Source organism: Balaenoptera borealis, assembly GCF_965194805.1.
Source record: "Balaenoptera borealis genome assembly, chromosome: 13".
NCBI classification, from domain to species: Eukaryota; Metazoa; Chordata; class Mammalia; order Artiodactyla; family Balaenopteridae; genus Balaenoptera; species Balaenoptera borealis.
In genome coordinates this window covers 83,641,749-83,659,304 of record NC_138870.1, presented here as the reverse complement: position 1 = coordinate 83,659,304, position 17,556 = coordinate 83,641,749, and the positions used below count along the sequence as shown (strand labels likewise).

Sequence of the window (17,556 nt, the reverse complement as noted above, 5' to 3'; positions counted from 1 at the left end):
TCAACAGATTCAATTTAACAGATAATTTATTGAGTTTTTTTTTTTTTTGGCTGCCTTGGGTCTTCGTTGCTGTGCGCAGGCTTTCTCTAGTTGTGGCGAGGGGGGTGCTGCTCTTCGTTGCGGTGCGCAGGCTTCTCACTGCGGTGGCTTCTCTTGTGGAGTGCGGGCTCTAGGTGTGTGGGCTTCAGTAGTTGTGGCACGCGGGCTCAGTAGTTGTGGCTTGTGGGCTCTAGAGCACAGGCTCAGTAGTTGTGGCACACGGGCTTAGTTGCTCTGCGGCATGTGGGATCTTCCCGCACCCGGGCTCGAACCCAAGTCCCCTGCACTGGCAGGCAGATTCTTAACCACTGCGTCACCAGGGAAGCCCCATTTATTGAGTTCTTAATCTGGGCTGAGCATTATGCTAGAATCCCAGAATACAAAAATGTGTAAGTCCTGCCATGTGGGGAGGGAACAGCATGTAAACAGACAATCTATTCAATTACATGGTAGATTACAAGGTGTATTGGAGGCACCAAGGAGGCATTTCAGCTCTACCTAGAGTTCATAGAAGACTTCTCAGAGGAGGTGACAGTTGAGATGAGACTTTAAAGATGATCAGGAGTTCACCAGGAAAACCTGAGAAGAGGATGAGGGAAGAAGGCACTGTAGGCAGAGAAAATAGCATGTGCAAAGGCACAGAGGAGTACACCATGTGGTGCCACTAGCAATGTAGTGTGGGTGGGTATGAGGAAGAGGAGAGAAAGGAGGCTGTTAGACTTCAGCCTTCCTATGATGGGAAGGTGTGAAGCAGAGGTGTGATGTGATCATGCTTGTAGTTGGGAAGAGTCACTTTAGTGCAATCTGCATTCCTCATCCTCTGTTGTTTGTATTTAAAGACCAACCCCTCCTTCAGTTTTTATTACAGTTTCTGCAAGGCTTGATCTAAACTGTAACACTTTCCAGGCCGGATGAGCTGAGGAAGGCTGAATTTAAGGGCCACAGGCCAACGGGTGCCTACAGCAGTTATCCCCTACCTTGTTATAGCAACGTTTAGGTTGCGTCATCCCTGTGGTTCTTTTGTGGGCCATTCCTACCTCCTGTATGCTGCTCACAAAACCAATGAGCTTTGGATCACAAGCCCAGACTTGTCTTGATGTTGGGTGCAGCCCCTGAGTATGTTGATGATCTGGGTCCACTCACTCAGCATATACCTGAGGGCCTGCTATGTGTCCCAGGCTGGGACCACAGAGGAATGAGACAGCTCCTGCCTCCCACTATTTATTTGCAAACATGTAAACAATTCCAGTAGAGTACAATAAATGCCATAGTAGAGAAACTAAAGGAACGGAGAGGAGGGGAGAAAGACCAGGAAGGCTTCCTGCAGGAGATGGCATCTGCATCTCCTGAAGGAGGAAGCAGATAAAGGTGGACAGGGATGTCCAGGTGCCAGGCAAACAGACTGAAGAGCTGCTGAGAACTGAAGTGTGTCAGGCCAGAGTGTGATAAGAGAAGGAGCTAAAAGGTCAGAGGGGACCAGACCCTCCAGGGCTGTACACAGTGCCACCCGAAGGGTTTTAAACAGGGAGAATTAACACGTTCAGCTTTGCAGAAAGATTGTTCTGAGAGCAGAGAGAGCAGATTGGAGGACAAGATGGAGACCAGGAAACTATCTCTGTTTCCCTCTGTTACTGAGCTCTGAGAGTGATGCTGGTAAAAAAATAATGAGCGCTGTAGCCAAGTTAGCATCTACGGAACGTAGAGGTAAACATGGGTCTAAAAGAGAGGCAAGGAAGCAGAATTGCCAGAGGCTGGAGGTTCAGTGGATGTGGAGAGGAATAAGAGGGCCAAACTGAGGATGAAGAAGGGTGGTCCGTAGTCCACGGATGGTACGGTTTTTCAGTGGCTGACACTGTTGTGATAGTTACATTACTGGCTGGATTTGAATGTCACACTGGAATCCTATTACCCTTAATATGCCTTCTCCTCCTTGATTCATTTTTATATTCTTGTCCAAAAAACACTTCTTTTATAAGCCCTGAAAATTGTTTCCACCTCTTTTATATCATTTTTCCTTCAAAACCTGCGAGGAAGGTTAGACAAGTGTCAGTTTCCTCATTTTGTAGATACACATCAGTCATGCACAAGATCACACAGCTAGCATGCAGAGTAGCATAAGAATCCTTGCCTGTTTCTTGCTTCTAGACCACATTGTCTGCTTTGAAGATACGTCATTAGATTATGTAATGCTAACAAAACAGAATTCAGTTTTTGGTTTTCAGCAAATAGTCATCGATGAGCATCCAGAGCCAAATATCATGTTTTTCTCTGAAATTCATCTCTTTTAAATGTGTTGTCTGCTCACTGCGAGTCTAGCTGGGAATGGCTAACATTTACAGGGGGCTCACTATGTGCGTTACATAGCATCAGTTCATTTAATCATTTCACCTGTGGACTGGATACTAGCGTTAGGCCCTTGTTAAGTGAGGAAACCAAGGCGCTGAAATGTTACGTAACTTACTCAAGGTCACCGGCCAGCAGCAGTTGAGCCAAGGTTCACGCCAGGCATGGTGGCTTCCAAACTTCTCACTTACCTTCTAACAAATATGTGAACTTAAGAGTGGACAAGTCCAGGACACAATCATTATTTTTCAGAACCTGCTCTGTTTGGTTAAGGGTTTTTTTTGAAACTTTGAAAAGAGATTCCTGAAAGCAGCAGCAGCAAACCTTCACAGGGGTGCTCAGGATCCTTTTAGAATCGGTCACGACTGCGCTGGAGAAGGTTCATTTATCCAGAAATAGTTGCAGGCGAGCTGGGCCTCATCGGGGACCAGATAAAAAGCAAGAGAGCATCTCAGAGAGAGACTGGACGAGTTGTCCCTGCTCCAGAAATAGTTCAACTGTTTTAGTAGTTTTATTGCTAAACTTGAGGGTTCAAATTCATAATGGTAAAATCCAAAGATGAGTAAAAATCAGCCCTTTGGCACCTAAAAAATTATTTTGGGGTGAGTACATAATATGTCTTCATTATGACATGGTATAAGTCATTAAAATCTCTACTTTCAATCTGTGTTGCAGTTCACATTTACAGCAAAGAGCTTCTAGGTAATTTTCAGTGTTATTAATTTCTGGTTTCTTCTTTTATGTGTGCATTTTTACAAATATGTTTCCAACTGTATTTACTTTTCTAAATATATAAATATATTTGTTAGCTCTCATTTTTCTCTATATTCAGATCATTTTAACGGTGTTTCTCATCCCTTTGTCCATTAAATCTCCATGTTTCCTGTCTGCAACTCTCATCCTTCCTTTTGCACAGATCATTAAAAAGAATATTCTGTCCACCCTACACAGCAGGGACCATTGTGCCACCTCTTAAACACCTTCCTCCCAATGAGATTGATTGCACTGTATTGTTCCCCTCATTTATTATCTCCTCAGTCCTGGTTCAAGCCAAAGTTACTTCGTTTTATGTAGGAAGTTGTATGAGATGTTCTTCCAAATGCTCTAATAAAATTCAAATATATCACATCTGCTCCACTCCCTTAAACTAATAATCTTGTAATTCCATCAGAAAAGCAATCGTGCTTTTGGCGTGCCTTTTTCTTTTTTCCTTCCTAAAGCTCACCTTCTTATTACTTTTGGTTTATTCCCTCTAGATGTTAACAGATTTTTTATTACTCTCACAATATTGCAAACTTGCCAAATTACAATTTCCAGGGTCACTTTCATCGTTTGAAAATCGGGCTCTCTTTTCCTTTAGCCTCATTTTGTGGTGCCTAAATATGTGGATTCCTGTCGATTCTGTGTATCTTATATTAACCAGGTTCATTACTGATAGGGGATGGTGGTAAAAGTGAGGAGAGGCGGGCAGAGGCTGAGTCCCTGCTGCCTGTTATCTGAAGCCACCTTCTCACACTACTCCCCAGTCACCCTGACTGACTGCATCGTCTCCTTCTTACCACCTGTTGGGTCTCTGCCCCATTCCTGAGTTCTGTGATTTGTAACCTCCTTTCCCCCTTGCATGATCCATTAACATTCGCTCATCTGCTTCTGCTGCCCTTTAGAAGAAAACACACACAGTTCATTTTTATCTCCTTGTTCCCCATTCTCTCATGGTTCTGTTTATGGGTAAGGTGATTTTTACCTCCAGCGCTATGACTGTCTTTTTTCAACTGCACATGGAGTATTCTTTGAATCTGTGCTTCTTGAACTTCATAATGAGGGCATTGTTTTCAGGCTGGATGCTCGAGGGCCTGGTTCAGAACAACGGGCCCTGAGATTCCTTCCCTCAAGTGAGCATTTGTCTAAACAAGTCTACACCCAGGTGTAGCCCTTTTGGGTTATGTTGTTCTGTCCCAAGCTCTCTGCTTCCACTTTTTTCAACTTCTCATCCGCAATTACTTTCTTCACTGTTCTTAAACTCATCAACAGGCACTTTCTGCCTGTAGAGTTTACTATGTTTTTTTTAGCTTCGTATAACTTAATACTTTTCTTCCCTCAATGAACACACACAACTGTTCTTCAAACTGTATTGGATATTAATTACTCTAGGCTTATTCCAGGAGGAGTGGAGACCTTGTTTTTTCATTTATTCATTCATTTGTTCATTCATTCAACCAACATTTGATGAGTACCTTCTAGTTTTCAAACACTGAGCTACAAAGACGAGTCTCTCCTTTGCAAGCGCTCACAGGATCTCGAAGGAGGCAGCAGCAGTGGAAACGATTCTAACATGGTGTGATAGGCGCTATGACAGAGGTGGAGTTACAAGTGTAGCAGGGGCGCCCCTCTGAGGAGATGAAAGCTCTAAAGAAGAAGAATCTAACCATAGATCTGGGGGAATCGGGATGAGTTTTCTAGGCAGACAAGGGGGAAATGGCATTTCATAGGAAGATGTATTCTTACAAGACGGTACTCTCAACTTATCCTGATTCGTCCGTCCACATCTGTCCGTCTTTGTATTATTGGCAGATCAAGGAGAAACTAAAAGTCTGTGGGAAAAACAGGCACAGAGACTGGAGAGAGAAAAATAAGTATTAGATTTGTGTATTAGTTTTGTTAAGTTGCCATACAAAATACCACAGACTGGTTGGCTTAAACAACAAATTTATTTTCTCACAGTTCTGGAAGCTCAAGAACAGGATTAAGGTGTCACCAAGTTTAGTTTCTTCTAAGCCCTCCCCCTTTGCCTTGCAGATACGCATCTTCTCACTGTGTCCTCACGTGATCATCTCTCTGTGATGTCTGTGTCCTCATCTTCTCTTCTTATAAGGACATCAGTCTTATTGGGTTAGCACTCATCCTAGCAACCTCATTTTAACCCAGTTACCTCTTTAAAGGCCCTGTCTCCAAATTCAGTCTCATTCAGAGGTACTGGGGGTTAGGGCTTCAACACAGGAATTGTGGTGGGGAGACACGATTCAGCCCATAAGAGTTTGGATTTAGTCTTTGGTAGTGTTTGAACTAATGGCGTAACTGAACTTCCGAGTCACTTGACGTAACTACAAGGGTATATGATGAACTGTTGTCTGCTGAGCAAAGCTATTTGAATGTTTTAAGTTTATACTGAATGTTACCATCTATGTCCTGGATTTCCCATGTGGCTCTGTTTAGATTTAAAATATTACAGAAGTCCTACCTCATTAAGTACTATGTCCCTGAAGGCCCAGGACACGTGACCGTATGTGAGCCCTTTCAGCACTGCAGTGGAAGCCACATCATATTCAGTAGCACCGATAAAATGATTCAGCGTCACATTGCTTAATTTCCAGTAATTTGTTCCCACTGCAGAGGTAAATTCATTTACCTTGATTTGGATGGATCACTGTACAGAATTTCAATATAGATAAGAATATAGTTTTTTAAAAACAGCTCCGCAAAGAGTGTAACTGCTTCTTGGCTCTCCTTTATGGAAAAAAATATATATATTGTTAAATATGAAAGTTTGAAAGGTCTTTGCATTAGTAGACGTTCATAATTTTTCTAGTTTTCCTTTGGTGGTCTGACAGGAAAAGTGGTGTAACGATCAGGTGATGTCAGTTCTGCTTTCAGCTGGGCGCCACACGCCTTCATGACTTGTGCAAGGCATTTAATTTTCCTGAGCGTTTGTTCTTCATTGGGCAAATGTGGATGATTATATCCACATCCATAAAACCTATTTCATATTTTATATTCTTGTGCATTTTTCCAGTGTAGAAATTGTTACTGAAGTAATATGCAAGACAGTACTTAGATTTTAAATACCAGAGCTTATTTTTAAATATGAATATGTTATGTTTTCTAATGGAAGAGAATCGTGGATGATAGTATTTATAATGGGCAAAAAGTAATAATGCCTTGCCAGGAGGGAACTGATTTAGAAAAAAATTGGGAATTCAAAAGGTGTAAGAAACCTCACAGGTCGCTTATATTACATGAGGAAGCAGTCAGAAATTAGACCATTAAAGTCATTCCTCAGGTAAAATGAAAAAGATGTCTTTGAGGCAAATTTTCGAAAGGGAAAAAGACCTGGGCCCGGTTCAAAGAGGTAGGAGGAAATTTTGATTCACTGAGAAAGGAAGAAGTGAAATGGTGACACCTTTCTTGCCCCTATCCCAGGTCTGAATAATCAGAGGAATGACACAGGCGAGCCCAGACTGGATTCTCCTCTTATAAAATCCCCTGGGAGGGACCAGTCTCGTCACTGTCATGCAGAAGCATTTTGTAAGCACCACTGGAGCCGGCACAGCATAGAGCGTAGCACACAGGAGGTTGTGGTCCTGGTCCTGCCTCCTCGTGCTGACACAGGTGCAGAAGGATGTGATGGATATGCAGGCCATTGGGTGCTGACAGCCAAGTGTTTGCATTTGTTATACAAGCTTTGTTAGGAGCAGAAAGTGGAACCTCGTTAGGAGATCGCCGCCTCACTTCCAGTTAATTGGGGAAGATTGAGTGGATGGGGTGGAATAGCAGGGGTTTAGCCTGTTCCTCATCAGCTCCCAGCTGGACTCCCAGCTGCCCTAGCATCTCCTCCTAGGCAGCCCTGAATTCTGCGGCTTATTTAAATAGAGAAGAAAACGTAACAGGAAGGACAGAGGGAGGGAGGAAAAGGAAATAAAGAGCACATACCCCAAAAAGTTCTTCTGTCTGGTTCCTCTCTGTCTGGCAAAATGACCACCTTTACTGGATTGCGGGTGGGCCTGAGTCTGCATACCCCTCACCCCGCCCAGTACTGGGGACAGCTGTGAACAGACCCTTCCAGTGCTCATGAAGCGTGTAACTGGCCAGAATCGACATTTGTGTGCTGATCGTGAAAGCAGAGTAATAATCACAGTTAACTTTTTTTTTTTTAACATTTCTCATGTGTTGGGCCTCTTCTACCTTCTTTGGGTACATTATCTTGAATCTCTCTAACAATTCTAGGAGCTGGGTACATGATTACCCTCCTGTTACAGATAAAGAAACTGAGGCACAGGCTCTCCTAAACTCACTTGAGAACACAGCCAGCAGGTGGCCAAGCCAGGGCAGGGGCCCAGGGCCTCCCTCTTAGCTTCTACAGCCAGAGTGAAAAAGATAGACAAAGCCCTGCCGTTGACGAGACTATTTTCTGGTTTTCGGGGCATTTTAGCGTATTCCATCATGCACTCATCACATGAAGCAGAAGGTTTTATTATACCCATTTTACGGAAAGAACTGAGGCTCAAAGGAGTTAAATGACAATGAGTGGTTGAATAACCAAATTATTAGAAAAGTAGTGATGGACATGGTTTCTTTTTGTTTTAAAATTCGATTTCCCACATAAGACAAGGGTTGGCAAATATATATGCGTGTGTATACTATTTTGTGCTATTTGTAGCGCAAAATCAGAATATTGCAAAACTTTAATTAGATTGTTGGTTGCTAAACCAATTAAAGATGGTTGTCACAATTCTGGGAACCTCTAGAGCTCCAGGACTTTAGGTATTTTAATTTTCATCAGGACTGGGAATTAAATAGTAAAAGACAGGCCCCCAGGCGTATCTTCCAGATGTAACTCTATCCCGGGTCTCCCAGCTCCTTTTTTATCTGGGTTGACCCAAGTCTCATCCTGACTAAGGAGTCCTTAAACTCCCCAGTCAAAAACTTCCTTATCCGCAGGAATGCTTGGGCTCAGGCCCTGCCCTCCTAAGCGAAAAGCTCACTCTCATATGGATGGAAAGTGGTGCTGGGGACAGAACACTCCTCCCCAGACCCAGAGTCTGCTCATTTCTCAGCAAGTATTTACTGAGCACCAAGCATGGCCTCACTGTGGATGGCACTGAGGGTGTAACTAACGATGAAGAAAAGCATAAAAGTTCCTGTCCTCGTGGAGCTTACTGCCTGTCTTTTGGACATCCACAAGAGAAGAGGCAGATGCGAGGTTTGCTGTGCAAGAGAACAGAGCAGTCTGGGACTCAGCAGTGGGGCTCCTGATGGAATTTGGAGTCGGGCACCTGCATGCATATCTTCACTCTCCACCAGTTATCTTTGTGCTCTTGGACGCGCTTAACATCTCCAGAGCCTTCTTATAAAAAAGGGGTATACAGCATGTCTCTGAAAGGACAGTTTAGAAGATCAAATGAGAACAGCACATGAAGCAGCTAGCAGAGTGCCTAAAACGGACAAGGTATTGAGTAAAGGTTAGTTCTATGGCACCAAGTTCCCCATCCCTGCCTTTGTTCAGGCACAGAGGCTTTTCCCATCCCAGTGCTCAGCTGGTAGGCTATTGGACAGCTAGTCGTAAATCGTAATAATAATCACCCTCATTTGTCAAGCATTTCTCACACAGGGCCAGGTCTCATGCGAAGTGTGTTAGCTACATCACCCCATTTTGTAGATCTGCTTTTGGTGATTTCAACTCTATTTGGGGGCTTCTCTTCCTTCCTAGAGCTACCCAGCACATTCAGGGAAGGCTGTGTTTCTTGTATTTGGTATGTTTTCCCAAGAGTCAGTCAATCATGCCATCAGTATTTGAGATAATTTGGGAAACCCCTTGTCTACATGGCCAGAGTTTAATACCTGAATGCTCTGTACTCATTTAAAGCCATTAGAGGGTTTTTGTTGTTGTTGTTGTTGTTTTGAGGGCTTCTTTCCTAACATGTGCATCCTGCAAAAGATTTTGAAACCGTGTCTCTGCAATATGCACCATCCATGGATCCTTCCACCTCCAGACAGCTGGATTCCTAGCCTGTAACACGAGGCAAGCCGCTCCGGGGACGCTCCAAGCAGCCCACTCCTAACACCAGTGTTCCCGTTCCCTGTGCAGCCCACACTTGGTGGCTCTCCTCCAGCCTCCTCAGGCCCAGGGTGTGCTCTGCCATGAGTTGTGGCTTTATTTATCTGAGTCTAGACCTGTTTCCCTCTAGACTTGGAGCGCCCAGAGCCGCTACAACATGTTTATTAATCAGTCAACACAGAATGCCTTTTGTCTCCTATCAAACCACTGATGGTTTGATAGGAGGCGAAAGGAGAGGACTGTCAGATTGAGGTGTTCGGGGAAGGCGCTCTGCTAAAAGAGGTGGGCTCTTCTGAAGAGACCGCCTGGGTGGGATTCCGAGGCCGCTTCTAACTGCGGGTGGGGGGAGGGGGAATGCAGAGAATGCTTTACCTTCCGTAAACGGCGGAAGCCTTCAGAAGTCACATCCAGAAAGGAGACCGACTTACATTCCAGAAGATGTAATTTGCTTTAAGAAGTTTATGAAAGGGATGAAGACGGCAGCTGCCTTTTGCCTACTGTTAGCTGCTGATTGCATTTGGTCATATTTCATTTTTTTGGATTCAGCTCTTTCCTGTCTGTATGATATTACCATTGCATTTTTATGCTGTTTTAGATTCTCTTTTGTTGTCACGTGCAGGAAATGGATTACATTCTTCTCGTCTGTGAAGCCAAAGAGACTGTTTTGTTTGAGGATAGCCTCACCCTGTGTGTACTGAAGAGTACAAAAGCGATCAGGTGCTAGAAACGTCTGTGCTCAAGATGAGGCTTATTGTAATGGGTCCGGGTAATCCAGTTGACCTGAAAACTCATCCTAACCCATAGTGACGAAAGCAGCACAAATTATTCCTCTGCTCCTCTAGATGGCTGCCTGTGGTTACAGATTCTGCTTCTGTAAGAAATTCCTTTTCAGAGGAGGTTATATGCAGTTTCTACATTTATTTTTTTCCCTATCTTATCCACCTATATAATCCTCAACTTTCTGTGTGGGGATTATTCATTTATTCATTCATTCAACAAACACTGATGTAGCACCTCCTATGTGTCAAGCCAGGTGCTAAGTGCTGGGACATTAAAAAAAGCACAATCCCCACCCTTACTTAAAACCTAGCTGAGAGACCAAGAGAAGAAGAAACTGTGGAGATACAGTGTGAATTTGCTGCAGGAGATACGCAACAGTTCTCCTGGAAGCATGGTGAAGGGGTACCTAAACCAGAGAGAGGAAGGTCAGGAGAAACTTTCTACAGAAAGCAGCATTGTAAGGAGAAAGGGGAGATGAGACTGAGCTGACCAGACCATGCTTCTTAGCATGAGGAAGGTTCAGGAAGGGATGAAGGAGGGTTGGGGAAGGTGTTTCAGGCAGAGGCAGCAGTGCTCACAGAGGCACAGGCACCAGAGAGAATGCATCGTGTTCAGAGAATCTCATGCAGGGCCATGTGGCTGAGCACCAAGGATGGGTGAGATGTGGCAAGAGATGACAGGGGAGCGGTGGGCTGGAGCCAGGTGTGGGAGGGTCCCTAAACCCTGCTTGAGGACCGCACACATCACCTCACAGGCAGTGGGGCTCCATGGGCCAATTCTAAGCTCCTCTTAGCTACAGTGCTGTGTAGGAAACAGATGGGGGTGGGACAAGACTGGACATGAGAAAACCACCTGGAAAATCAGCATATTAGTGGAGCTGAGAAAGGATCAGGGCCTGGATTGAGGTAATAGTGAGATGGACAGATCGGGGCTCATCTGAGTGCTACAAAGGAAGGAGCGTGGCGGCTCTGCTCAAGCCACACTGGCCTCTTTGCTGCTCCTTAAACGTGCCAGGGACATTTCTGCTTTGGACCTGTACGCTAGCTGTTATCTCAGCCTGACGTGATTTGCACCCAGATAACTGTATGGTTCTCTCCTAATTTCCTCAAGTCTTGGCTCCAATACCACCCTCTCATCGAAGCCTGCTGTGATCACACTGTTTAAAACTGCACCCTACCTCCCCCACAACGTACCTGAATTCCCATCACCCTGTCTTTCCCTGTGTCATTTATTCACCTCCTAATATCCTCTGTAAATTTATTTTTTTTATGTTCATTGTTTACGATCTTTCTCCCCTGCCAGAATATAAGCTTCTTGAGGGCAGGAGTGGTTTGGTTTTGTTTGTTCACTCTTATATCCCAAGCTCTAGAACAATGCCAGGTGCATAGTAGCCACTCAACTAAGTAACATTTGTTGAATGCATAATCGGATGGATATTGGGATCAAAGATGAAAGAAGAGGCATAGGTGATGCCTAGTTCTCTTCTGGTTTGGACAGATGAATGAGGAGAGTAGATAAAGAACTCCTCAAAATGGGGAAAAGAGAAGAGGAACAGGGAATAGGGAAGGCGGTGAGTCCCACTTGAAGCATTTGCCAAGTGGTCCGATCAAGCATCCCAAGATAGAAATGGAAGAGGACCTGAGGAAGAGCACAGAAGGTTTAGGGTAAGGACTCGGGCGGAGCTGACTAAGAACCACAGTTAGCCATTAGCCATCATGAATATGTAGTGGCTGGTGGTGGGACTTTTCTCCCGCAGAAGGCAGCTCTATGGGAGCGGAGAAGATGCTTGATTTGATTAGAGGCTGAAGACTTGGAAGGCCTGAGCAGAGGAAAGACAGGGGAAGTAAGCTGCAGGTATAAGCAGCATCCTGGGGTTTATCCTGGCTGAGGAAGGAAGGTGAATCATGAACGGGATAAATGGCAGGGAAATAAAGGAGGAAGTGAAGGGATGGAGGCCTGGATGAGGTCTAACAGCTCGGGTACTGAGAGTCCAGGTGACGGTTGGGAGGATAGAAGGAAGCAGCCAATCATTTTTCAGTCATCAGTCAAGAGATTTTTATCAGGCACTGTATTAGTCAGTGTTCTCCAGAGAAACTAAGCCAGTAGAATGTAAATACAGACAGATTTATGTTAAGGAATTGGCTCACATGATTATGGAAGCTGACAAGTCCAAAATCTACAGTTGGAGTGCTCATGCCTTCAGGCTGGCAACCCGTGGAAGAGCCGATGCAGCAGTCCGGTCTCAGGCCATCTGCTGGCAGGATTCCCTCTTCCTCGGGGGAGGTCAGTGTTTTGTTCTATTCAGGCCTTCCGTTGATCAGCTGAACCCCACCTGCATTATGGAAGGTCATCTGCTTTACTCAAAGTCCACTGATGTTGATCTCTTCCAATAACACCCTCACAGAAACATCCTGAGTCATGTTTGACCACATATCTGGGTGCTAACTAGGACTCCAGCTGTCTGGAGGTGGAAGGATCCATGGATGGTGCATATTGCAGAGACACACGAAAAAACCTCTAGTGGTTTTAAAGGAGCACAGAGCGTTCGGATATTAATTTTTGGCTGTGTGGACAAGGTGTTTTTCAAAATATTTTAAATACTGATGGCATGAGTGATTGTCCCTTGGAAAAAGCAAATACACGAAAAACAGACTTCCTTGAATGTTCTGGTTATCTTTGGGAAAGAAGAGAAGAAATCTAGCAGAGCTGACACTGAAAATTAACCAGGCACCTGCTATGGGCCAGGTCTGATTGGGGAAACAGTAAGGATAAGATAGCTCCTTCCTTGGAGCAACATAGAGTCTGGAGGAAGACAGTGGCTCCTATGGCTACTGAGGTGAAAAGCACTGAAGTCGTGCATCCAGGCCACCTCCAAGAACATGAACATACTTTTATGTTTAAGATAAATCCGGTGCAGTGCATGCCTGTGTAAGTAATGCAAAATGTTGAAAGATATTTATCCAACCCTTTTGTATCATTTACATTACAATTAACTTTCTATCAAGATGACCATGGAAAAAGAATTCACTAATATTTGTACACTATTTCCCTACCCGCAGAATTTCTCCAGTCACATCTTTAGCATTCTGTTCCTCAATAACTAATATTCCAGTTTATTTCTATTCTGGTTAGGTCTCAATGGTCCGTAGATGACATGAGAAAACAACATCTGTCAATCAAGTTGACATGAAAAGTAACAAGTTTTATTTATATATAAGAATGCCCTCTTCCTCTCTTTCCCCTAGTATTGAACCTATACAACCAACATACGTTATTCAATCCCTCCTTTAGAAAAGGGAGAGTAACTAATAATTTTCATGTGCCCTGTAAGGGAATTAAAAATTTATTGCCATAACCTGACTAATCAGGGTCCCCACCTTAACCGGGCACGGGACATAGAAATGCCTCGCTTGGCTCATACTCAGGGCCATTTGGGTTTTGCAGCCGATAGAACATCAGTGCTCTAATTTGCATAGCTGGTGTCTCCTGTCCATTGCCTGTGGAGAGGCTGTTAGCAGCAGAGGTCACAGAGGCTGGGGTCACACAGAGCTGCAGGAGAACCCTGCTGTTTTGTTCTTCTTAGGTGAGAGAGGTCAGAACCTCTATATTATTAGTTATTATCGTTAATAAACATTTACTAATCCGTTGAGGGGGTGAACTCCACTTACAGAACCTACAAACCTTATTATGCAGGACAAGACTGGAATTGCTTGTATCCCTAAAAGTAGCTGGAAAAGCCTGCCTTTATATCTTTGTGATGAGGGTCTCCGGTCACAGATAAGTCAAGGACCTCACAGTTGGTGAAAACCCCCAATGACATGGATGGGCTTTAGACCGTGTGGTCCACTGCAAGTGTGTTGGAGGTTATGTTTCATGATCTGTCGGTTTTCACATAGGGACTATACTGGATCATTAAATTGTGAAACTCTGCGGTGGAGATCTGTTATTTTGTACTAGGGCCAAAAAAAATCTGTGGGGACATACTTCTATCAAAATGCTCATGTTGCACATCGCATTTCAGAACTCTGAGTCTTGAATGTGTGTTAATATGTATAATATGTAAAGCAAGGTTTTCCTGAACAGTTTTTTGGGGAGACAGAAACAGAGAGAAGGGGGTGGGCATCTTGATTCACGCTTGAGAGTTTAAGCCTATTCTTTTTTTTTTTTTAATTTTTATTGGAGTATAGTTGATTTACAATGTTGTATTAGTTTCCAGTGTACAGCAAGGGGAATCAGTTATACGTATACATATATCCACTCTTTTTTAGAGTCATTCCCATATAGGCCATTACAGAGTACTGAGTAGAGTTCCCTGTGCTATACAGTAGGTCCTTATTATCTATTTTATATATAATAGTGTGTATATGTCAATCCCAATCTCTCCCTCCCCGCCTTATCCCCTGGTAACCATAAGTTTGTTTTCTACATCTGTAACTCTATTCCTGTTTTGTAGATAAGTTCATCTGTACCCTTTTATTAGATTCCACATATAGGTGATATCATATGGTATTTGTCTTTCTCTGTCTGACTTACTTCACTCAGTATGACAATCTCTCAGTCCATCCATGTTGCTGCAAATGGCATTATTTCATTCTTTCTCATGGCTGAGTAATATTCCATTGTATATATGTACCACATCTTCTTTATCCATTCCTCTGTTGATGGGCATTTAGGTTGCTTCCATGTCTTGGCTGTTGTAAATAGTGAACATTGGGATGCATGTATTTTTTCAAATTATGGTTTTCTCCAAATATATGCCTGAGAGTGGGACTGCTGGATCATATGGTAGCTCTATTTTTAGTTTTTTAAGGAACCTCCATACTGTTCTCCATAGTAAGCCTATTGTTTTTCAATAAACAGATTTTCAGACTGCCGAACTTGTTCATATTAATACATATTAATACATTTCCCCAATATCTGAAAGTCAGTCATTGCTGAGTTACATTATTTGAGCAAAGGATTTTGTGTAAAAATTATCTATTCAGATTTAATGATGAAATTTCATATTCTCATAGTGTGTTGTGAAGCTGAGTTTCCACTACTCATAAAATTATTTTTCAATTTTTCTTTTTTTATAAATTTATTTATTTATTTATTTTTGGCTGCATTTGGTCTTCACTGCCGCGTGCGGGCTTTCTCTAGTTGCAGCAAGCGGGGGCTACTCTTCGTTTCGGTGCGCGGGCTTCTCATTGCGGTGGCTTCTCTTGTTGCGGAGCACGGGCTCTAGGTGCGTGGGCTTCAGTAGTTGTGGCACACGGGCTCAGTAGTTGTGGCATTCGGGCTCTAGAGCACAAGCTCAGTAGTTGTAGCACACGGGCTTAGCTGCTCTGCGGCATGTGAGATCTTCCCGGACCAGGGCTCGAACCCGTGTCCCCTGCATTGGCAGGCGGACTCTCAACCACTGTGCCACAAGGGAAGCCCCTCAATTTTTCTTTTCTAGTAATAATAATAACTATGTTGAGTACTTACTATGTGCCAGTCACTGTTTACATACTCTGCATTGATAAGCTCATTTGATTCTCACCCAATCTTATTATTACCATTTTACAGATGAGACAACTGAAACGCAGAGAAAGTTAAGTAGCTCTCCCATGGATACACTGCTGGGAAGTGATAGGATAGGGTCTGAGCTCAGTCCGACTGACCCCAGAGTCTGTGCTCTTATACTATGCCAAGGTCAAGTCATTAGTTTTCTTCAAGAAAAGGAAACTTCAATGTCAGCATAACCACAATAAAATTTTATTACAGTGAGGGATGACTAAAACAATATAGAATGAAAGAGAACTGACACAAACTCTTAACCTCTAGAAATTGATACAGCAAATTTATCTGAATTTTAAAAAGAAGGAAAATGAGATTTAAAATATTAATAACATTTTAAACATGGGGAAAGAGGAAGGTCAAGATATTTTTTTTAAATCATCTGTTAGAGGAGAAAGCTAACCCCAAAATGACAGTGTTACTTTATGTCATTCTTTTTCAAAGTGTGAATCTCAAAAACTGTGATTTGCAGTAGGAAAGCAGCATAGCAGAACTCAGGAGCCCCAAGATTCACTCCCGTTTTTTCTATTAACTCTGGGTGACCTTGAACACGTCACCCTCTGAGTTTGTTTCCACAACCTTAAAATCTTTTTCTTCTAGTAATTGCCAGAGTTCATGCCAGCTCTAATACTTTATGCATACCTTCAGACTAGAAATTAGTGGAGAACTTGTACATGTTGTCTTAGAATCAAAATGCATTAACCTCTTTTCTAAGATGCTTATTCTGTTGTTTTCCTGATGAGATCAACAGCTGGACAAACTTTTTTTTTCAAACATTATTAATTGATCACATTAACTTCACCATCAGTGGCTCTTTGGTCATTTGATGAGGCTGGTGAAGGCTTCTCTCTCTCCTCAAGAAGGCACTGTCAAGTCTTCGGAGCCATATGGAACCGTTAGAGCAGCAAGCAATAAGGATGATCTAGTAAATAAGCAGTGCCTTCTCTTCCTCCCTTTTTGTTTTCCCAAAGACACTAAATCTGTTTTCTCTTTATATCAGAAATTAAGCTCCATAAAGGTCCTCCCAGGAAATTGATAGGAGAAATGTTAAAATCAAGATACGGAGCCTGATCCATTAACAACACCTCTAGTGAGAGCTGGAAATCATGAAGTAGTAGCATAAATTTGGAAGGAGAATCTGTCATGATTTTACCATGAGAGAATCTAGTGGAAAAATTCGGGGTCCTTCCTGCCTCACTTAACCCAGGTGGGGGTGGGACAGATGAACTATGAAGCTTTTCAAATCGCTACAGTTCTGTCAATAATCCTTTCATGGACTTAAACCACTCTGGTCCCGTTGCCCCTTCACCTCTCAGAAAACAGCAACAATAGCAACTCATGTCAGTGAAGGAGAAATGAGGGCACTTTTCATTTTTAGGGCCTTCAGCAGAAAAGCAGTCTGAGGAAGTCTTTCAATGCGCCTTTGACACTGTGACTCTCTTCTTCCTTTGACGGGCCTACAAAGTCCTGATCTTTTTTAACCCCTTCTAATTTTGTGCATATTTTAAGTGAGGGCTGTAGTGTGCTTCTCTATCAAGGTTTAATCAAGACATTAGTATTCATTCGGTAAGCACAAGGCAAGCTTGTATCTCCAAGGAGCAGAGATAGACAACAAAGAGTTAAACTAACTGAAGTAAAAGCATGGCATCTTGTCTTGAAATTCAGAGCCCCTGTGTTTGGCATTTGTGTGAAAAGCTGACACAGGACAGCTTCAGCATACAATGAGAAATTTGTGGTCCCTTTCCTATTCCTTTGTTCAGAGAACATCAGCATCCAGGTGTGAAAACTGTGTGTATTAGGATATTCAGGACTGTGAAAACGCATAGGTTTTTAAATCTTTGAGACTGCAGAAATTGCATACATACATTAGCAGAACAGGTTTTTAAAGCCATTTTGGAATGAGGGAGAAACGTGAGTAGCCTACGTGAAGCATATGGTAAGAATTGTTCATTCCATTTGCGTTTGTTTCCTAGAGCTGTACTTATTGCAGCTTATAAAATCAATTAAATTTGGCTTCTGTT

At 43.1% G+C, this 17,556-nt stretch overlaps 1 protein-coding gene across 19 annotated transcripts in view; it reads left to right on the top strand.

The window, feature by feature from the left end:
• The window catches only part of ANKS1B (ankyrin repeat and sterile alpha motif domain containing 1B), a 1,131,483-nt gene that overhangs the window by 998,175 nt on the left and 115,752 nt on the right, over positions 1–17,556 (top strand). The gene's annotated exons all lie outside the window — the stretch shown is intronic.